We start from the raw sequence: 23,993 nt of genomic DNA on the forward strand, positions 1-23,993 counted from the left end.
GTATAGTTAATGCCCTTTCATTAATCTTCTCTTTTCAGAACTTTCCTGGTAATTGTTACTTCTTCATTTTTCCACATTATTTTTAGAATAAACTTGCCCAGTTCCAAACAAAAAACAACAACAAAAACACGTTGCTTGGATCAGTCACATTAACTTAAGGAGAATCAACATGATGATGATACTGAATTTTTCTATCTAAATGTGGCAATACTCTTACATTTCTTTAGGTCTTCTTTTTTCACAGTGCTTTACCATTTTCTTCATATGAATTCACGTTTCATGTTAAGTCTATTCCTTTATTTTAATTTTTTTCTAAATTATCCTAAGTGGTAATTTCTTCATCACTTCTTCTAACTAGCTGTTAATTGAATATATAAAATTCTGTTTCTGTGCCTTTTGTCTCAGTGACCTCATTGAAGTATTCTACCACTTAGTCTTTCAATTGATTTCTGGGACCTGCAAATGTTGTTTTAATCTTCATCTTTGAAAAAATCTGTACTGTTTCTGCTGCTAAGTCGCTTCAGTCATGTCCGACTCTGTGTGACCCCATAGACGGAAGCCCACCAGGCTCCCCCGTCCCTGGGATTCTCCAGGCAAGAACACTGGAGTGGGTTGCCATTTCCTTCTCCAATGCATGAAAGTGAAAAGTGAAAGTGAAGTCGCTCAGTCGTGTCCAACTCTTTGCGACCCCATGGACTGCAGCCCACCAGGCTCCTCCATCCATGGGATTTTCCAGGCAAGAGTACTGTTTCTACTTCTGTCTAATTGCAATGGCCAATACGTTTAGAACAAAGATAATTATGATGACTTCATCCTTATCTCATTTCTGATTTTAATGGGGGTGCTTATAGTATTTCTTTATTAAGTGTGATACAATTGTTAGTTTTCAGCAGCTTATGGTTGTTTGATTCCACAGTTGCTAATCTGTTAAAAATCATTCCATTCAAATGGGCTCAATTCATCTCAATTCATTATACCCTAGCATACTGATTTTAATCTAGACTCTCAGAGAGGGAAAGGGCTTGTTGTAGAGTCAGCAGCTATGTGGGATGGTGGTGGTGATATAAGATTTCTGACAGTAACCACAAATGCAGATGACTGTAAACTTTGAGAACCAGAAAACAAAAAAAGTATCAGGGTAAAGAAGTGGTACAGAGAATTATAGTAAAAGAAAAACTTAACCAGTTTTACAGATGGAACAATATTCCTTGCAGCCTGGGGTTGATATTCAGACCAAAACAAGTTGGCTATTGGGAAATTACTGGGCAATATATTTCTAGTAATTTCTAGAGCTCTTCAGTTTGATCATCACTCTTAAAAAGAACTGAAAGCAGCTAGGGAAAAAGTGGAGAGAACACCTGCAAAAAAATAATTAGAAACACAACTGACCTTTCTTTAGTGATAATTAGGACCAGGAGGCAATAGAAAAATATCTTCAAAATGTTCAGCAAAATAACTGTCAACCTATAACTGTGTGCCCATCAAAACTCTCTCTCAGGAATGAGGTTAAAAATAGAGCATTTACTATCAAGGATTCCACACTAAGGTAACTTCTACAGTAGTACTTCAAAAAAGAAAATGACATGACCTCAGAAAAATGATTGGAAGTACAAGAAGGAATGATGAAATAAAGGGAAATATATTAAAAAAAAAAAAAAAGGTACCCAGCAATCCCACTGCTGGGCACACACACCAAGGAAACCAGAACTGAAGTAGACACATGTACCCCAATGTTCATCGCAGCACTCTTTACAATAGCCAGGCCATGGAAGCAACCTAGATGTCCATTAGCAGATGAATGGATAAGAAAGTTGTGGTACATACACACAATGGAATATTACTCAGCTATTAAAAAGAAAGCATTTGAATCAGTTCTAATGGGGTGGATGAAACTGGAGCCTATCATACAGAGTGAAGTAAGTCAGAAAGAAAAACACCAGTACAGTATATCAATGCATATATATGGAACTTAGAAAGACGGTAACGATGATCCTATATGCGAGACAGCAAAAGAGACACAGGTATAAGGAACAGACTTTTAAACTCTGTGGGAGAAGGCGAGGGTGGAATGATTTGACAGAATAGCATTGGAACATGTATATTACCACATGTGAAATAGATCGCCAGTCCAGGCTTGATGCATGAGACAGGGTGCTCAGGGCTGATGCACTGTGATGACCCTGAGGGATGGGATGGGGGGGAAGGTAGGAGGGGGGTTCAGGATGGGGGACACATGTACACGCATGGCTGATTCATGTGAATCTATGGCAAAACCCACTACAATGTTGTAAAGCAATTAGCCTCCAATTAAAATAAATAAGTTAATTTACAAAAATAAAAGGTAGTGTTCCTAGATGCATCTAATTTTGATTTTGAATTTAGGAGTCATCTGAAAGGATATTGTGTGACCCACACAATTGCTGGGAAGGCTCACAGGAGCCAAGACCACAACCAAAGTATTATACCATAGTATAGTCCATGAGCACATTTTGCTGCTACAACCAAAACACTGAAAGCCTGCAGCTCGCTACATGACCTCCAATGACCAAATGCCAGATACTACCTCTGCAGACAGGATGTTCCTGGAATTATCTACTGCTCCTGCTTCTTTTTGTCATAAACTCTGGATCAAAGTCGGTGTGGGCACCCCTGACTGATCAAACCTAGGTCAGTGGGATGTATGGCTCAGTGGTAAAGAGTCCACCTGCCAATGCTGAAGAAACAGGTTTGATCCCTGGATCAGGAAGATCTTCCAGAGAAGGAAATGGCAACCCACTCCAGTATTCATGCCTGGGAAATCCCATGGACAGAGAAGCCTGGTGGGCTACAGTCCATGGGGTCCAAAAAGAGTCAGACATGAGTTAGCAACTAAAAACAAAACAAACAAAACAAGAGTTCCCAAAGAGGATCTAAGTCTCACTCCCAGTAAAACCAAGGTCTTTCTTGGTGGCTCAGTGGTAAAGAATCCACCTGCCAATGCAGGAGATGCAGGTTTGATATCTGAGTCAGGAAGATCCCCTGGAGAAGGAAATGGCAACACAGTTTAGTATCCTTGCTTGGAAAATCCCATGGACAGAGGAGGGTGGGTTGCAAAAGACTTGGACACAATTTAGCACTAAACAACAACAAAATTGCAAGGAAGGCTGAGATACCAACTATGTAGCATTTGGGGTTACATTTCTCAAAAAGACTTCTATGTAATAATGTCCTAAACACTGGAATTGGGGTGCTGAGCAACCCAACACATCTGATAATGTCCACTACAGGCAGAAAATTTTAAATTCAGATCAGACCATTGTCATAAAAAATAAAACCAATAGGACAAAACCAAAACTAAGGCAGAATGTTTTAGCTAAGATTTTTAAAATAACCAAGACTGTTGTGAGCAGAGTTAGAGACATAATTCAAATAAAATATTTTATTGGAAAAATTACAGCTGAAAAACCTTTGAAAGTGGAAAACCCCAGGCAGATATCCAGAAAGCGGAGAAGTTCCAGGGAAAATCCCTTTGTTTGTGCCAAAGTATTATGGCTCCCTACATGAAACAACTGATTGGTTCAAGATTGAGAAAGGAGTACAACAGGTCTGTCAGCTGTCACCCTGTTTGTTTAACCTATATGCTGAGTACATCACGAGAAATGCCAGGCTGGATGAGTTACAAGCTGGAATCAAGATAGGCGGGAGAAACACCAACAACCTCAGATATGCGGATGATATCACTCTAATGGCAAAAAGCAAAGAGGAACTAAAGAGGCTCTTGAGGAGGTGAAGGAAGAGAGTGACAGAGCTGGCTTAAAACTAAATATTAAATAAACTAAGATCATGGCATCTGGCCCCATTACTTCATGGCAAATAGAAGGGGAAAAGGTGAAAGTAGTGACAGATTTCTTCTTCTTGGGCTCTAAAATCACTGTGGATGGTGACTGCAGCCATGAAATCAGAAGACGATTGCTTCTTGGCAGGAAAGCTATGACAAACCTATACACTGTGTTGAAAAGCAGAGACATTACTCTGCCAACAAAGGTCCATATAGTCAAGGCTATGGTCTTCCCAGTGGTCCCATATGGTTGTGAGAGTTGGACTGTAAAGAAGGCAGAATGCCAAAGAATTGATGCCTTTGAACTGTGGTGCTGGAAAAGACTCCTGAAAGTCCCTTGGGTAGACCAAGATTGCTTTAAAAGGTGAGGGGAGAGCACAGAACTATAGGTTGTGAAAAGCAGGTACGGCAATGCACTGAAGAGTAGGCAGGTGCAGTATAACACCAAAGAAATAAACAGAAATTGAGAAAAGTTGGATGTGGGGCAAGCACTGGCACATAACACTGAAAAGTAATCATGAAATCATATATGGTAAGACACTGACATTTCTATAAAGAGAGACAGAAAAAAGAACTCTGTTAATTTTCAAAAAATTTTAATAATCACTTGATTTACTCATTCATTTAAAAATATTAAATATGTGTAGGTTGGAATGAAATACTGACATGTCCTTGCATTTATAATCCAGTGAGGTATAAAGCCAAAAATGAGTAAATGATTGAAAAGATTAGTAAGAGATCATGAGTAGTATGGGTGCTATGATAGAGACTATGGGGGTGAGGGGTATGTACTATTGAAGGAATGCCTCTTTGAGATGACACCTAAACTAAAAGTTGGAAGAAGGCCTTCTTGTGAAGAGTTGTTGAGTATAAAGGGGGCTAGTATAAAGGGCAGAGGGGGCAGCATGTGAACTCTAATGATTCTTCCCATCACATGATTCAGTATCAATGCAGTTACAATAAGGATGTGTATAACAGTACATAGGAGAAATGTGAAACTATCTTCTTGGCATCATGAAGGCTTCTGAGAATTCTTAGGTTTTTGTGTTTTCTTTTCTGTGAAAATCTTGAAAAACTAAAGGAATCATTTTCTGTATCATTTGGATGACTCTACGTAACTGAGCACTGCCATTCAGCTCTACTGCTCAAGTATGTGTTCATGATCTTTGTGTTTGTTTGAAATTTCCTTACAGTATCAAGCCTAAATAGAAACAAAAATTCACACTATTCCTTTCCCTTCCCAAACCCCAGTTTTGACTTTTATTAACCAAAAACACTGGTCTTTGTTCATTATCTGAGTATGTTTTCCTAGTTCCTCTTCACCTCTCTAAACTCTTTGTGTTGGAGAACTTCAGTGCTCAGTCCCTGGTATTCTCTCTGTCAAGACCCATTCCTTGGCAAGTCTATTCAGGCTCTTAGCTTTATACATGTATGCCAATGACTCCAAAAATTTACATTTCCAGCCCAGACCCTGTCTCTGAACTTCTAACTAGTAACAAGCTGCTGTCTTGAATCTCTATTCGGATGGCCCACATTTCAAACTTAACATGATCAAATGGAAATCTTCATCCTGTCCCCTCACCCCAACAAACCTTCTTCCAACCATCCCTAAATCATTATCTGTGTCTCTGTGTGTGTGTACATGTACACACACGTGTGTGTGTGTTAGTAGCTCAGTCGTGTCCAACTCTTTGCGACCCCATGGGCTGTGTAGTCTGCCAGGCTCCTCCGCCCATGGAATTATCCAGGCAAGAATACTAGAGTAGGTTGCCATTCCCTTCTCCAGGAGATCTTCCCTACCAAGGAATCAAATCCTGGTCTCCCTCATTGCAGGCAGATTCTTTATCATCTGAGCCACCAGAGAAGCCCTAAATCATCACCCACCCAGTCATAAAGTAAAAAACATGGGAGTCATCCTTGCTTTTCTCTATCACTCCTCCATTTGGCTGGCTGCCTTGACCAGCAGATGTGCCTCCAAAATTGACCTCAACTCCCTCCACTCCTTTCCACTTATAATGCTGTCACTCTATGCCAAAGCTCTCACTATCTCTCAAACAGACCGCTATCTTGGTTTCCTGATTTCACTGCTCCTATTCTAAACCATTCTTCATATGGGAACAACAGCTATCTTTTAAAAACCTAAATCAGTAGCTTCCCATAAAATGTGGATTCCTAACTACAGCCAAAGAGGCCATTTATTATCATCTGGCCCTACTGCATTTTGTGTTTCTCCAAATTCCTTTCACAATACACTCCCTCTCCCTTACCTCAATCATCACGCTCCAAATATCCAAATTAACCTTCTTTCAATTCCTCAAAAACATGGAGCTCTTCATCTCTGGTACTTTCCTTATTCTGCTTCCACCTAGAGGCTCCTCCCCTAGGTCCTCATAGGATTACTTTCTCAGTGTCCAATTCTCAGCTTAGATGTCACTTTCTAAAATAGCCCTCTCAATCACTCAACAATCCAATGTATACAGCATCTCTCTTAAATCTACTGTTTTACAACACTTTAATATTTGTCAGTTCTAAAATAAATTCTACATTAGACAGCATGGGTTGAAGATGGGCTTTACTGGGGAAAGAGAAAACTTAGAGGTAAAAGGCAAGACTAAAGAGAGAAGAAAATATATGAGAATCCCACTCTTCCCCTACAGAAACCATTGTACTCCTGGGCTTCGACTCTAGTTAGAAAGACAACTTTGTTGTTTGGTTGCTAAGTCCTAAGTCCTGTCTGACTCCCTGTGACTACATTGACTGTAGCCCACCAGACTCCTTTGTCCATGGGGTTTCCTGGGCAAGAATATTGGAGTGGGTTACCATTTTTTTTTTTCCAGGGGATCTTCCCAACCCAAGGATAGAACCTGTGTCTCCTGCTTGGCAGGAGGATACTTTACCACTGAGCCACATGGGAAGCCCAGAAAGACAATGAACCCCCCTACTATCATCCCTGTTTATGGAGCCTTAACTTTAGAGAAATGCTCAAACCACCTGGTACCAGGCAGCCTGACTTTGGTAGTTGGCAGGCTGTTTCCTGGAGTTGTCTAAGAATTCCAGCTTCCCTGTGAAGTTGCAATCACCTCTACTAAGAAGACAAAGCTACCAGTCCATAAGAACTAGGCACAGCTCTTCTTACAGAGGGGAAAAAGGAGCACCCAGGTCTCTCATTGTTCAGGAAACCCAGGGTAAGAACTCTGGCCATTTTCAGACAATTCTGTCCCTTGAACCACACCTTATTTCTTATCTTTCTCCCCTACAAGACTGAAAGCCCCACGAATGAAGGGACCAAATCTCTTTTGTCTCCTTTTATACTCCTTCTGCTGCTGCTAAGTCACTTCAATCGTGTCTGACTCTGTGCGATCCCATAGACAGCAACCCACCAGGCTCCCCCACCCCTGGGATTCTCCTAGCACCTATCAAAATGCTAGGACAAATACTAGGCACTCAATAAACACTTGTTGAGTAAATGAAAGGATGGATAGAATGGCAGACCGAAAAAAAAAAAAGTCCAAGATTAGAAAAACACAGTAATTTTCTAAGGTACTGCAAAACAGAAATCAGAAACTCTAGCTTTGTAGGAATGGTTCCAAGGTATTAAACACTTTCTCAAATCAGGTTTCTGATCAAACCAATTCTATATAGAGATTAAGAGGAGCCCTGCTGGAGAAGTAGGTCTGGTGTATGGTGGCAATGGTAGGGTGATTTGATTACTGCTGTATGGGTACTGATTATAACATGTCATACTTGGTTGACTCAACCCAGCACAAGAAAAACTCAGCCTTTATATTGCTTCCTACTGCTCACACAGCCAAAGAGTAGACATTTAATAACTTCATATACATGTAGTGGGTGATGTCAGCACTGTACCCCTACCCACTGGGATTCATTAACCTTTCCTGCACACTGGCTCTTAGGGGGCTTTCACTTTCCAGAACCAATGTCTCTGAGTGCTGCTCTCAGGCTGCCAAAGACCACTTTGCCTGATAGCCTGAAGTTTTTGGGAGTTCACAGCTCCTCAGGGGAGAAAGCAATGGCACCCCACTCCAGTACTCTTGCCTGGAAAATCCCATGAATGGAGGAGCCTGTTAGGCTATCGTCCATTGGGTCGCACAGAGTCGGGCACAACTGAAGCGACTTAGCAGCAGCAGCAGCAGCTCCTCAGGGGCAACGTTTAAACCAGTGGTCCTCAGCTGGGGGCAATGTTGACCTCCAGGGGGTCAAACTGTCTAGAGGCAGTTTTTGGTGTCATCACTGGGTAGGGAAGGGGGTTGGAATGCTACTAGTCCCTAGCAAGTATAAGCTAGGGATGCTGCTGGACACCCTATGCTGCACAGGACAGATCACTGCAACAAAAAACAAAGAACTATCCCCCAAATGTCATTAGTGCCCAGGTTAAATGCCTTAAACAATGATTGATGGGCCAGGAAGTACAAATATTCCAGCTCTCTTGGACCTGATTTGGATACTTCTGAAATATGACCTATGCTATCTCCAGAGCTCTCTGTGAGACTGAACAAACTACTTCCTTGGGCTTATAAAAAACAAACTTATGGCTACCAAAGGGGAAACACGGCAGGGAGGAACAAATCAGGAGCTTGGGATGAATACACGCACACTACTAAACACAGATAGACAACCAACAAGGACCTATTGTATAGCACAAGGAACTCTACCCAATATTCTGTGCTAACCTATATGTGAGAAAAATCTTTAAAAAGAATGAATATATGAGTAACTGAATCACTTTGCTGAACATCTGAAACTAATACAACATTGTAAATTGACTATAGTCCAAAAAAATATTTTCTTAAAAATTACCTCCTTGGTAGTTTGCCTGCTATTTTATCCTTGTTTGGCTTCCTTCTCTTCCCTTTCCATGTCCCCACTGCCCTATAGACTTTCCCAGGGAACATTTCCTGATAAACCATTTACACAAATCTTCACCTCAGGGTTACTTTGGGAAAACAACCCAAAACAATATGTATAAGTGAATACTTAAGGATCACTACAGATTTTATGTACACAGTATGAAGTAAGTTACTAAATGGTTGGCTCTGTCCTAACCGAACCCATATATAGTTGGACAAGCCCAGAAGTAGAGAATCAGCGTACATTAAAGCCAAACTAGGAAAGCATGGTATGGTAGGAAAAGAAACTGAGAAGTTAGGAAACCTGAGTCATCTCTGTGACTAAGGAGTCATGAGATCTTCAGTAAATCATGGCTGCTTGGAAAAGGAGGAAATACAAAGCTGGATAATTGCTAAAGTCTTTTCTCTAACAATTCTATTTTGGCTTAGAGCAATGGTACTCAACCAGGGGCAGTTTTGCTTTGGGGGACATTTGGCATTATCTGGAGACGTTTTTGGCTGTCACATGTAGTGGCAGGGGAGCTACTGGCATCCAGTGAATAGAGGCCAGGGATATTGCTAAACCGTCTACAATGTACAGGCAAGTCCACCAATTTCAATCCCGCCCCCCTCCCCCCACACACACCCTGCCAACAAAGAATTGTCAAGCTCAAAATGTCAACAGTACCCAGGCTGAGAAATCCGATCTTATAGAGGTAGATTATAAATTAACTTAAGACTTTCCCGATCTTTATATGAGGAAACATTACTGAAGGAAACTATAGCATAGTAACTAAATATATCCTTAAAAACAACATTGACTGTAGATGCTTTTCTGTACAAGATTTGGATGGACTTATTCAAAACAGATCTTGAAATGTTCTGTGGCAGAACTAAACACCTATCCAAGAAGCTAGACAGAGGAGATCTGGGGCCTGAATATCAGCAAGCTGGACATTCTTCTGAAGAATCAACTCAGTCATGCATTGGGATTTTAAATATTCTGTGATTACGCACCCCTCTCTCCTGTAATGACCAAAGAATCCTCCCTCAAATGTCTACTACCTTGTGGATACAACTTGGCTGAGCTTTCTCCTCTAAACATTTTCCTACAGTGAAAAAGTTTCCCCAAATCATATGAAAGTAAGAGAGAAAACTAATTATTTTATAGCTGGCTTATCTGAGTTGATAAAAATTTAAGAGAACAAGATATTTGCTTTTGAATCCGGGTCTATTCATGTGACAGGTGGTACAATGACACCATACTTAACTTTGACTTCACATTCCTGTTAGCTCAAACCTCTCACACCCTTTTTAAACAAAGAGCTGGCAGTAAAATCCAACATACTGCGTAAGTAACTAATGTTACAAATTACTCATAAAACTCTACACTCCCAACAGGAAATTCCAGAAATGAAAGGGGTTTCTCAGTTTCATTATCAGATATGTGCCCTGTTCCAGTCACCACAATAGGTAGACTACAATGAAAACATTCATTCCTGGTTTATTTCCTTGAAAGTGATTTAAGGAACAAACTTACAATTTTTAAAAATATTTATTTTCTTTAATTGATTGATGATGGCTTTACAGTATTGGTTTGATTTTTGTCATACATCAACATGAATTAACTATAAGTGTACATATATCCCCTCCCTCTTGAATCTCCCTCACACCTCCTGCCATTCTCACCCCTCTAGGTTATTAGCAGGTATGACATAATTAATTATTTTTAACCTTTGAAATAATATGTTGAAATATGCATTAGAAAATCTTCTAAGGTGCTTAAATTTTTGAAAGGTGTGTGTGTGTGTGTATGGTCAGTGTCTGATTCTTTGCAACCTCCTGGACTGTAGCTCACCAGGCTCCTCTATCCATGGAATTTTGCAGGCAAAAATACTGGAGTGGGTTGCCATTTCCTACTCAGGGGATCTTTCTAACCCAGGGATTGAACCCAGGTCTCTTGCGTGTGTCTCCCAGATTGGCAGGCAGATTCTTTACCACTGCACCACCTGGGAAGCCCAGGTTTTTGAAGACAAAGCTAGTCTTTAGCTGCTGTCAATTGCAAGGCTGAGTTGAGATGGAGCCCAAAGTTTTCATTTGGTTCTGAAGGTGGATGGCTGGCACCCTGCACTTCATATAAGTCTTGTTTATCAGGAGTCGGGCAAAGAGAGGCATACGGATCAACCCTTTCCCTCCCACTGCCCCTCCCCCTACCCCTGGCTTAGGAGTGGTAAATTCCATCTACCATAACAGTATCACAAGGAATTTGACTATCTGCTGTCAATGGCTGAACCAAAACATGTTTAACAGAAAGGCACAGGCACATTGACTTTTCAGATCCAAGGTCTGAAAGGTCAGTGTTTACTTTCAATAATACAACTGCCCAGGTATTAGTCAGCAGCAAAGCAAACACTTTAAACTGTGATTCATACTGCTTACAGTTATTAAATGCAAATTAAAAAAAAAACTAAATAACACTGATTTTCTTTTTACTAAAATTACCATAACTTTCTGGAGAAGGAAATGGCAATGCACTCCAGTATTCTTGTCTGGAGAATTCCATGGACAGAGGAGCTCAGTGGGCTATGGTCCATGGGGTCACAAAGAGTCGGACATGACTGAGCGACTAACACGTTCACTTTTCACCATAATATTTCTATCACGGGGACACTGTATACCATCAAAGAGAATGGAATGAACATCTGCTGAGATTCAACTCTGAGTCTTCCAACATGTTTTAGCAAAATGCACTTATTCTGGAAGGCGGGGAGGGGCAACTGAGGGTACTGATTCAAATGAAAGTTATTTTACTGCCATTTGGGTTATTTAAGAAATAATAATGATGTAAAAACTAGATTTTCTTTATTTCTTCACAGTTTGACTTGTCAATATTTGATGTAAAAACAACAAAAAGTCAAGGCAAAGGACAAGTTTATAGTAAGTTGTGTTTCCTTTCCACTCATATTAAAATAACTCCATTTCATTACTAAAAAAGAAGGGACAGGGAAGGGAATGAAAGTAATTCAACTAGGTAAGTCTACAATTGGTTAGATAATGGTTAAATCAATGATAACTCAAACATGAATATTAGAGGAACAAACAGCTCCTAGTAGTAGACACTCAAGCAATATCTCTACCTTTAGCTGCTTTATCAGTAATAAGGTACAAAGATGTAACAAAACTATTAAATTTTGAATTATACAAAGACACAGGCTTATTATTTGGATAGTATCTGATACCTCAATATTTCTTCTTCTATAACTAAAATGGGCAGTAACATGTTATAAAGTTATTATATATTCTAAAATAATTTTAGCCAAACTACGGCATCTAACACATTACCTGGAGATGTAACAAGTACTTGTTGTCTGTTGAGCCAAAGATCATTAGACTAGACATCAGGAAACATGAATGCTTGACCTAGTTCTGACACAAATTAGCTGATCTAATAAATCTCTGCAACATTTACTTTAGATTCCAGGCTTCAGTTATGAAATGTTTATTTTTCATCTCAGGTTTATGATTCTAAGATCAACCAGATGGGCTAAATAGCTATTAACATATTAAACCAGAAATTATAATCTGAAAATACACACTTTATGTTAAAAGCTATCAATTACTATAAAATAGGATCAGAAGGGAAGGAAGGAAATTGGCCAAGATTTAGTGGTTTTATAACAAATCCAAAGAGTGATAAAATAGGGTTGTTGTTGTTCAGTTGCTCAGTCATGTCCGATTCTTTGTGACCCCATTAACTGCAGCATGTCAGGATTCCTTGTCCTTCACTATTTCCTGGAGTTTGCTCAAACTCATGTCCATTGAGTCAGTGATGCCATCCAACCATCTAATCCTCTGTTGCCCTCTTCTCCTCTTGCCCTCTGTCTTTTCTAGCATCAGGGTCTTTTCCAATGCATTGGCTGTTCACATCAGGTGGCCAAAGTACTGGAGCTTCAGCTTCAGCATCAGTCCTTCCAATGAATATTCAGGGTTGATTTCTTTTAGGATTGACTGGTTTGATCTCTTTGCAGCCCAAGGGATGTTCAAGAGTCTTCTTTAGCACCCCAGCTGGAAAACAATTCTTTGGCATTCAGCCTTCTTTATGGTCCTGCTCTCAGATCTGTACATGACTACTGGAAAAACCATAGCTTTGACCACACAGACCTTGGTTGGCAAAGTGATGTTTCTGCTTTCTAATATACTGTCTAGGTTTGTCATAGCTTTTCTTCCAAGGATCAAGTGTCTTTTAATTTCATGGCTGCAGTCATTGTTCAGAGTGATTTTGGAGCCCAAGAAAATAAAATCTGTCACTGCTTCCACTTTTTCCCCTTTACTTGCCATGAAGTGATGGGACTGAATGCCATGATCTTGGTTTTTTAAATGTTGAGTTTTAAAACAGCTTTTTCCACTTTCCTCTTTTATCTCCATCAAGAGGCTCTTTAGTTCGTCTTTGCATTGTGCCACTAGAGTGATATTACCTGCATATCTGAGGTTATTGATATTTCTTCCAGCAATCCTGATTCCAGATTGTGAGTCATCCAGCCCAGCATTTCACATGATGGACTCTGCATATAAGTTAATAAGCAGGGTGACAATATACAGCCTTGATGCACTCCTTTCCCAATTTTGAACCAGTCTGTTGTTTCATGTCCTGGTTCTGTTGCTTCTAGTCCTGCATACAGGTTTCTCAGGAGTCAGGTAAGGTGGTCTGGTAATCCCATCTCTTTAAGAATTTTCCATAGTTTGTTGTGATCCACACGGTCAAAGGCTTTAGTGTAGTCAATGAAGCAGATTATTTTTGGAATTCCCTTGCTTTGCCTATGATCCAGTGGATGTTGGCAGTTTGATCTCTGGTTCCTCTTCATTTTCTAAATCCAGCTTATACATCTGGAAGTTCTCAGTTCATGGATTGAAGTCTAGCTTGGAGAATTTTGAGCATAATCTTGCTAGCATGTGAAATGGGTGCAATTGTATGATAATTTGACCATGCTTTGGCATTGCCCTTCTTTGGGACTGGAATGAAAATTGACCTTTTCCAGTCCTGTGGCTGCTGCTGAGTTTTCCAAATTTGCTGACATATTGAGTGCAGCACTTTAACAGCATCATCTTTTAGGATTTTAAAGAGCTCAGCTGGAATTCCATTACCTTCACTAGCTTTGTTTGTGGTAATACTTCCTAAGGCCTATTTGACTCCACACTCCAGGTTGTCTGACTCTAGGTGAGTGATAGCACCATCGTGGTTATCTGAGTCATTAAGATCTTTTTTGTATAGTTCTTCTGTGTATTCTTGCCACCTCTTGTTAATATCTGCTGCTTCTGTTAGGTCCTTGCCATTACTGTTCTTTAGTGTGCCCGTCTTTGCATGAAATGTTCCCCTGGTATCTTCAATTTTCTTGAAGATATCTCTAATCTTTCCCATTCTATTGTTTCCCTCTATTTCTTTGCATTGTTCACTTAAGGTTTTTTTTTTTTTTTAACTTTACAATATTGTATTGGTTTTGCCATATATCGAAATGAATCTGCCACAGGTATACATGTGTTCCCCATCCTGAACCCTCCTTCCTCCTCCCTCCCCTACCATCTCTCTGGGTCGTCCCAGTGCACCAGCCCCAAGCATCCAGTATCGTGCATCGAACCTGGACTGGCGACTCATTTCATATATGATATTATACATGTTTCAATGCCATTCTCCCAAATCATCCCACCCTCTCCCTCTCCCACAGAGTCCAAAAGACTGTTCTATACATCAGAGTCTCTTTTGCTGTCTCATATAAAGGGTTATTGTTACCAACTTTCTAAATTCCATATATATGCATCAGTATACTGTATTGGTGTTTTTCTTTCTGGCTTACTTCACTCTGTATAATAGGCTCCAGTTTCATCCACCTCATTAGAACTGATTCAAATGTATTCTTTTTAATGGCTGAGTAATACTCCATTGTGTATATGTACCACAGCTTTCTTATCCATTCATCTGCTGATGGACATCTAGGTTGCTTCCATGTCCTGGCTATTATAAACAGTACTGCGATGAACACTGGGGTACACATGTCTCTTCACTGCTGGGCATACACTTAAAGTTTTCTTATCTCTTCTTGCTATTCTCTGAAACTCTGCATTCAGTTGAGTATGTATTTCCCCTTCTCCTTTGCCTTCTGCTTCTCTTCTTTTCTCAGCTATTTGTGAGGCCTCCTCAGACAACCACTTTGCATTCTTGCATTTCTTTTTTGGGGATGGTTTTGATCACTGCCTCCTGTACAATGTTACGAACCTTCATCCACAGTTCTTCAGGGACTTTACCAGAGCTAATCCCTTGAATCTGCTTGTCACTTCCAGTGCATAATATTAAAGAATTTGATTTAGATCATAACTGAATGGCCTAGTAGTTTTCCCTACTTTCTTTAAGCCTGAATTTTGCAATAAGGAGTTCATGATCTGAGCCACAGTCAGCTCCAGGTTTTGTTTTTGCTGACTGTATAGAGCTTCTCCATCTTTGGTTGCAAAGAATATAATATCTGATTTCAGTATTAACCATCTGGTGATGTCCATGCGTAGAGTTGCCTTGTGTTGTTGGTAGAGGATGTTTGCTATGACTAGTGTGTTCTCTTGGCAAAACTTTGTTAGCCTTTGTCCTGCTTCATTTTGTACTCCAAGGCCAAACTTGCCTGTTACTACAGATTATCTCTTGACTCTCTATTTTTGCGTTCTAGTCCCCTATGATGAAAAGGACATCTTTTTTTGGTGTTAGTTCTAGAAGGTCTTGTAGGTCTTTATAGAACCATTCACCTTCAGCTTTTTTGGCACTAGTGGTTGGGGCATGGACTTGGATTACTGTGATGCTGAATGGTTTGCTCTGGAAATGAACTAAGAACATTCTGTCATTTATGAGATTGTGTCCAAGTGCTGCATTTTGGACTCTTTTGTTGACTATGAGGGCTACTCCATTTCTTCTAAGGGATTCTGTATATTTTTTTAATAGGGTAAAATAAATGAAATCCTGGGTCACATGAACAGAAGTATAGCAGCTAGACTACAGAAGAGAATAATCTTTTTGCAAGTGCTGGTCAGATCACATTTGAATGTTTAATATAACTGCAAGCCATAAACAGTACAATTTTTTAATTTTATAAAATAAATTATTTCTGAGCTTTCTCCAAAAAAAGTTATACAGCACTGACAATATTAATTCAGGCATCCAGGGCTCTAAATCCAAACTTGGGTTAGGGTTAAAAGAGGCAAGGTATGATGGTGAACTTTATGTGTCAACTTAGAAGGTATTTGTGGATAAGATTAACATTTAAATTGGTCAACTTTGGGTAAAGCAGATTGCCCTCCTTAATGTGGGTGTGCTTCACCAATACATTGAAGGCCTGAATAGAATGAAAAGACCAAGCTCTCCTGGCAAGAGGGAATTCTCCAGCAGTGTGACTTTACACCTCATATGACCCTTGTCTGCTGGCCTTTGGAGTAGAACTGCATGGTCCACTCTCTTGGGGCTTGAGCCTGTCTGCCCACACTGCAGATTTCGGGTTTCCCAGCCTCCAAAATCATGAGAGCCAATTCCTTACAATTTATATGAGTGTGCATATGTGTGTATGAATACACATTATTAAATATGTTTATTATAAATTATATTAATTTATGATAAATTATTATGAATATATATTTTATATATCCATATCTTATTGGTTCTTTTTCTCTAGAAGATTTCCTGAGAAAATGAGTCTAAGCTGAGACACTTACAATACACAGAAATTAGGTAGGTGAGGTGGGAAAGAGGAAGGCACTGACTAAAGTGTTTCAGGCAAAGGAAAACAATATCAGCATAGCTCCAAAGGGTAAGAAAGTATATGACACCCACATACAAACCCCAAGACCTATGCTAATGATACTGGGTACTGAGATTTTATCAGAGTCTTTCTCTTATTCTGTATCCTGAGAAAAGGAGAAATAACTATTCCCAAGGAACATGGATTTACGTATCATCAAATTACTTCCCTTTTTCTCAGGACAGACTATTTCAAGAGACTTCTGGCATGTAATTAATCTCTGTTAGTTAATGTTAACCCTTGTTATTTAACTTGAATCAATCTGGAAGATAACCAATCATTAATGGTCATTCTGTTACACAAAAGTCAGTAGAGCACTTCTTCCTACCACTTTCTCATAGACACGCAAGTGAGGCAGTATATAAATACATGTTGAAAAAATTAAGAGTTAAAAATTTTAATGACTGGCACACAGATTTAATTATAAAAAAGAAAAAATAGAAACAGTTTTCTCTGGAACCCATATATAATTGATATCCTGTGCATATAACTAATTTGAAAGCTACATTTACCTGGATTCAAGTCATTTATCTACATAAGATAAAACATTTCTCATGTGCTTATAATTTTCTTTAGGTATGAATATGAACTTCTTCAAATGAGAATGATTATAACTTATGACCAATTGGCTTGGTGATGGTTAAGTGATGTTTTATTCCTAGTTTTTTCTCCATTTTTGGAAACAAGATCTTTGTATGTACTTTTTTCCTCATTATCACTCCACCTCTATGACAAAATTATTTGGAATTGTAGCAGATAAAGCCTTTTCCATAAATGTAATAAGCTTTCAGATGTTTTTTATAAGTATACTATCACAACTCTCCTCCTTCCAAGAATTTTTATTGATGGTTTCTGTAATTATGACCACATCCCAAAGAGAGTAAGCAGAAAAGTTAATCTCAGATTAAGTAAATCCTCTGCTATATATGCTAAACTGGTGATGATCACCCTGCAACGTTGGTTAATAATGTGGATGATAAAACACTTTCAGGTAACTTTCATCCCACAAAAGGAGTAAAGTCAGCACTGAGTAAAGGAATTGCTCTTTAAAATTTAGGTGACATTATGGGCATTTCTCTGGCGGTCCAGTGGTTAAGACTCTGTGATTCCAGGGCAGGAGGCACAGGTTCAATCCCTGGTCAGGGAACTAAGATCCCACATGCCATGTGACATAGTCGAAAAAACAAACAAACAAACAAACAAAAACTTAGGTAATGTTATGAACTAATGTTTTCAAGAAACTCTACTTCTGAAACTTGTAGAAAACAGGGAGTCTCAGCAAATCTTTAAAACATAATACCAATGCAAGACTACATTTCTTTAGCTCTACACCATACTTGGCATGAAAAAGCTGTTTCTCATCATTTTCTTCCTAAGGGAGAAAAACGATAGAACACTTTCAGATAAGTAAACTAAGATGCCAGAAAGTATCAAAATGTACTTTTCACACTTTCAAACGACCCTGCAATGAAAACAGAAATCTTGCTAGAGAGAGTGAGACACATAAAGACAGAGACAGCTGTTTTATAACATTTCCCCTGTATCTTTGGAAAACATATCATTATTTGGAAACTCTGGGTTCCAGTCATCTAAATCCCAAACTGACATATCATTGGGATGCAGATTCACATGAGATTCACATGATGACCTGAGATATTCTCTGACTAGCTGAAGAGGAATTCTGCACTGATATATTCCTCTTACCTTCCTTGTGCTATGAAGCCTCCCAACAAAGTACAACATAAACCCTTTCCTTGCCTTCTAAATGATAGTGCCATATTTTCCTCCATTTTTCATTTAGTGCTTAAAGATACTCCAGCTAAGGCAAAAAAAAAAAAAAGTTTCTTTAAAATGAAGAAAAGTATTTTTAAAAGGAGGAGGCAATTAACTATGTCAAATGCTATTGATAGAATAAAAACTGCAAACCTAGAGACTTCATTTATATATTACCAAACACATATTTACATATTATCAAAGAGTGTGGGGAATTTCTAAAACTGCACATTGGATAATCTGGGAGACATCATAAAATGTGATTATAACTTAGCAAGCTGAAACCTTATCAATTAAATAACTTATGTGACCAAAGACTATAAAATAGGTGGAGGTGATTAGAATGAATTACAGAAGAAGGAAAATTCAAAGAGGCAGAAAAAACCGTGTGAGGCTTAGACTCTATAGGAAAAAGACAGTATGGATATCAGACAGTAAGGATCTTCAGCAGTCTCCAGCTTGGGGCAGGATGTTAAACTGGCCACACCAAAGCCTGCAATATACCTCTGTCTACAATCTGCTTCCCTTTGCTTTGACTTCATGCTCGCCAAACAATTATCTGGCTCCTAAAATTCAATTCTCTAGGGGCCCTGACACAAAACAGAGGCTGACTGTGAAAGCAGACATAAATATTTCTGTCACTGGAAGGACTATCCTCACTTAATAAATTAATAAATGTACTACAGTTGTACATGAGACTTTGGAAAGTTTTGTTAACCAAGCCAACTCCTCTAACTTATTAGTGTTCTAAGAAAATGAAAATTCGAGCCTCACAAAACTGTGAGCCCAAATGCCACATGCAGAAACTTCACTCAGATGAAGCTGTCCTGAGCAGTCTTGGTCCTCCAAGTAATTTGGATCTCCCTTCTCAAACAGCCACGAAGTTTACCTACTATCTTATGGCAGGCAATAGCAATCACACCAGGTCCTGAATGGTTATTTCCACTTTTCAAAGAAATACTTTGAAACACTTAAATAAATGTTTTCCAAACGTGGCCCAAAGATCAAAAGATTAATATCTTCCAAGACTATGCTAAAGCCTTTGACTATGTAGATCACAACACACTGTGGAAAATTTTTAAAGAGATGGGAATAACCAGAATACTACCTGCCTCCTGAGAAACCTGTATGCATGCAGGTCACGAAGCAACAGTCAGACCCGGACACGGAACGGACTGGTTCCAAATTGGGAAAGGTTGTATGTCAAGGCTGTATATTGTCATCCTGTTTATTTAACTTATATGCAGAGTATATCACGTGAAATGCCAGGCTGCATGAAGCAGTGTTGGAATCAAGATTGCCAGGAGAAATATCAATAATCTCAGATATGCAGATGACATCATTCTTATGGCAGAAAGTGAAGAGGAATTAAAGATCCTCTTGATGAAAGTGAAAGAGGAGAGTGAAAATGCTGGCTTAAAACTCAAAATTCAAAAAATGAAGATCATGGCATCTAGTCCCATCACTTCATGGCAAATATATGGGGAAACAGTGGAAACAGTGATAGACTCTATTTTCTTGGGTTCCAAAATCATGCAGATGGTGACTGCAGCCATGAAATTTTTAAAAGACCCTTGCTTCTTGGAAGAAAATCTATGACAAACCTAGAAGCATATTAAAAAGCAGAGCCATTACTTTGCCTACAAAGGTGCATATTGTCAAACCTATGGTTTTCCCAGTAGTCATGTATGGATGTGAGAGCTGGACAATAAAAAAGGCTGAGTGCTGAAGAATTGATGTCTTTCAACTGTGGTGCTAGAGAAGACTCTGGAGAGTCCCTTGGACAGGAAGGAGATCAAACCAGTCAATCCTAAAGGGAATCAATCCTGAATATTCACTGGAAGGGCTCATACTGAAGCCCTCATGCTGGCCACCTGATGGAAAGAGCCAACTCATTAGAAAAGACCCCGATGCTGGGAAAGATTGAAGGCAGGAGGAGAAGGGATGACAGAGGATGAGATAGTTGGAGGGCATCACTGACTCAATGGACATGAGTTTGAGCAAACTCTGGGAGATAGTAAAGGACAGAGAATCCTGGCGTGCTGCAGTGCATGGGGTTGCAAAGAGTCGGACACATTGAACAACAAACATTTTTCTAAAAATATATTTTAAAACATATTTTAAAAACATTTTAAAATAAAACATGTGTACTTTATTTGCCTCATCCCTAGGCTATGAAAAATACTTACACAATAATTTAGGGTTGGCCAAAAAGTTTGGTTTTCCCATAAGATGGCTCGAGTAGCTCCTAGTTGTCTTTAACTTCATTCAAAACAATTTTGTTAGATTGTATTATGACAGCTGTTATATCAGTGTGCATTTTTTAAAAACTTATCAAAATTGTTGGGTTTTTGTGTAGCCATTTTAATATTGAAGATAGAAGGAAAAAAGCAACATTTTTAGCACATTATGCTTTATCATTTCAAGAAAGGCAAAAACACAACTGAAACGCAAAAGAAAGATTTGTGCAGTGTATGGAGAAGGTGCTGTGACTGATCAAAACACGTCAAAAGCAGAGTTTTATGCTGGAGATTTCTTGCTGAGATGTGCCACAGTCAGGTAGACCAGCTGAAGTTGATAGCAATCAAATCAAGACATGAACTGAGAACAATTAAATTATACCACATGTGAGACAGCCAACATACTCAAAATATCCAAATGAAAATCATTTGCACCAGCTTGGTTAGGTTCATTGCTTTGATATTTGGATTCCACATAAGTTAAGTGAAAAAAACCTTGTTGACTGTTTCCGCATGCAATTCTCTACTTAAATGTAAAGAAAACGTTCCATTAAAAAAAAAATTGTGACAGGTGATGAAAAGTGGATACCATAAAATAATGTGGAATGGAAGAGACCATGGGGGAAGCAAAATGAACCACCTCAGCCACATCAAAGGCTGGTCTTCATCCAATGAAGGTGATGTTGTGCATATGGTGAGACTGGAAGGGCGTACTCTATTATGAGCTCTTTCCTGAAAACCAAATGATTAATTCTAACAAGTACTGCTCCCAGTTAGACCAACTGAAATCAGCACTTGATGAAAAGCACCAGAATTGGTCAACAGAAAATGCATAATCTTCCATCAGGATGATGCATGACTACATGTTTCTTTGTGTGTGTACGTGGTCTGTCATGTCTGACTCTTTGCAACTCCATGGACTGTAGCCTGCCAGGCTCCTCTCTCCATGGAATTTTCAAGGCAAGAATACTGGAGTGGGTTGCCATTTCCTATTCCAGGGGATCTTCCCAGCCCAGCGATCGAACCCATGTCTATTACGTGTGTATCCTACATTGGCAGGTGGATTCTTTACCATTGCACCACCTGGGAAGCCCCACATATTGCTTTGATGACCAGGCAAAAGCTGTTACAGCTTAGCTGGGAAGTTCTGATTAATCTGCTGTATTCACCAGATAGTGCACCACTGGATTTCCATTTATTTCGGACTTTACAAAATTCTCTTAATGGAAAAAATTGCAGTTCCCTGGAAGAATATAAAAGGCACCTGGAACAGTTCTTTGCTCAAAAAGATAAAAAGTTTGGGGAAGCCAGAATTATGACATTGCCTGAAAATGGCAGAAGGTAGTGGAACAAAACAGTGACTATGTTGTTCAATAAAACTCTTGGTGAAAATGAAAAACGTCTTTTATTTTTACTTAAAATCAAAGGAACTTTCTGGTCAACCCAATGTTAGTGAGGAACAAACACTTGAGAAATTCGAAAGGATAAATTACATTTTAATGTGTGACTTGCTTTAAGATGAAACTACATAGCCTAGGATTTGGCTATGACAACAAAGGCACAGGCAACAAAAGTAAAAATTGGTAAAATGGACCTTGTACAAATTACTTAATTTTGTGCATCAAAAGACAATATCAACAGAGTGAAAAGACAGCCCACAGAGTGGAAGGATATATTTACAAATCATATATCCGATCCTGGTATTGATATCTGGAATATATGGAGAACTCCTAAAACTCAACAAAAACAAAAAAACCCAACTCAAGCAAGGACAAACGATTTGAATACACACATCTCCAAAAGTATACAAATAGCCAATAAGGACATGAAAAGGTGCTCAACATTACTAATCATTACAAATCAAACCTGAGTTTCCTGCATTGTAGACAGACTCTCTACCATCTGAGCTACCAGGGAAGTTCTACTAATCATTAGGGAAATGCAAATCAACAATAGAATGAGAGACTATCTCACACTGATTAGGATGGCTATCATCAAAACAAACAAACAAAAAACAAACACACACACATGCAAAACAGAAAAAAAAAAACAATAAAACAGAAAATAACAAGTGAGGATGTGGAGAAATTGGAACACTTGCTGTTTCAGCCTGTAGATGGGATGTAAAGTGGTATAGCAACTACTGGAAAACAGTATGGTAGTTACTCAAAAAATTTAAAACAGAATTACCATATGATACAGTGATTCCAATTCTGAGTATATACAAAAAATAAAGCTGAGTTTCGAAGAGAATTTGCGCACTTATGCTTGCAGCAACATTATCCAAAATAGCTGAAATATAGCTATAGCTATGGACACCCAAGTGTCCATTTTTGGATGAAAAACAAAATATCACATATACATTCAATGAACTATTATTCAGCCTTAATAAAGAAAGAAATTCTGACATATTCTACCACATGGATGAACCCTGAGGGCTATAAGAAATGGTGTGTGCGTTCTCAGTCATGTCCAACTCCTTACGATCCCACAGACTATAGCCTGCCAGGCTCCTCTGTCCATGGGATTTTCCAGGCAAGAATACTGGAGTGGGTTGCCATTTCGTCCTCCATAAGTGAAATAATTCAGTCACAAAAAGACAAATGTTCTATGATTCTACTTACATGAGAGACCTGAAGCAGTCAAAAATCATAGGAACATAAAGTACAATGGTGGTTTCCAGAGGCTGGGGGAGGAAGGAATGGGGAGTTATGATTTTAATCCATCTTGGATTTTCCAAGATGGAGTTATGGAGATGGATGGTGGTGATTGCTGCAGAACATTATGAATATACTCCTGAAGTATACACTTAAAAATGGTTAAGATGGTAAGTTTTATATCTATTTTACCACAATTATAAAAAATGAAAAAAATCCACAAACTACATAGCTTAGGTATGTGTATGAATTTCACTATGATCCACCTACTTCAATAATTCTATAACAGGTATAACAAAATCATCTAGAGTTCCCCAAACACACCTCAAGATTCACAACCTGGATGCAAATTATTGCTGCTATGACTGTTAGTCATGAAGTGTGTCACACACCTCAGGTATTCCGGGGAAGAAAAAAAGTGAAAAACTATTATTTTGTTTCATATACCCAGGGAATACCATTAGGAAAAAAATTTTAACTCTCTCAGCATTCAGAAAGGAACCAGGAATACAAACCCCTAGAGCATTTATTATTTATCATCCACTGCAGAGATAGAATGCTAGACCCAGGGAACTGTATACTCTAAGCCAAAAAAACAATGACATTATTCCAAACATTTTCCTGTTTTGTTGTTTCTGCAACTTACTTTCTTCTGGACTAGGAAAGAGGAAGACTTTTCCCCTTTATTATTTCTTAAGCTTAGTGTTTTTCTGGATTGGGAAAAGAAATAAACTTGATTGTGATCAAATCTGTCATAATGTTTCCATCATTCTTCCATCTCCATTGGAATCATTTATTCCCCTTTCAAGAAAACAGATGTCATTTTTCTAATT

This window comes from Bos javanicus, chromosome 21 (genome assembly GCF_032452875.1).
Source record: "Bos javanicus breed banteng chromosome 21, ARS-OSU_banteng_1.0, whole genome shotgun sequence".
Classification (NCBI taxonomy): Eukaryota; Metazoa; Chordata; class Mammalia; order Artiodactyla; family Bovidae; genus Bos; species Bos javanicus.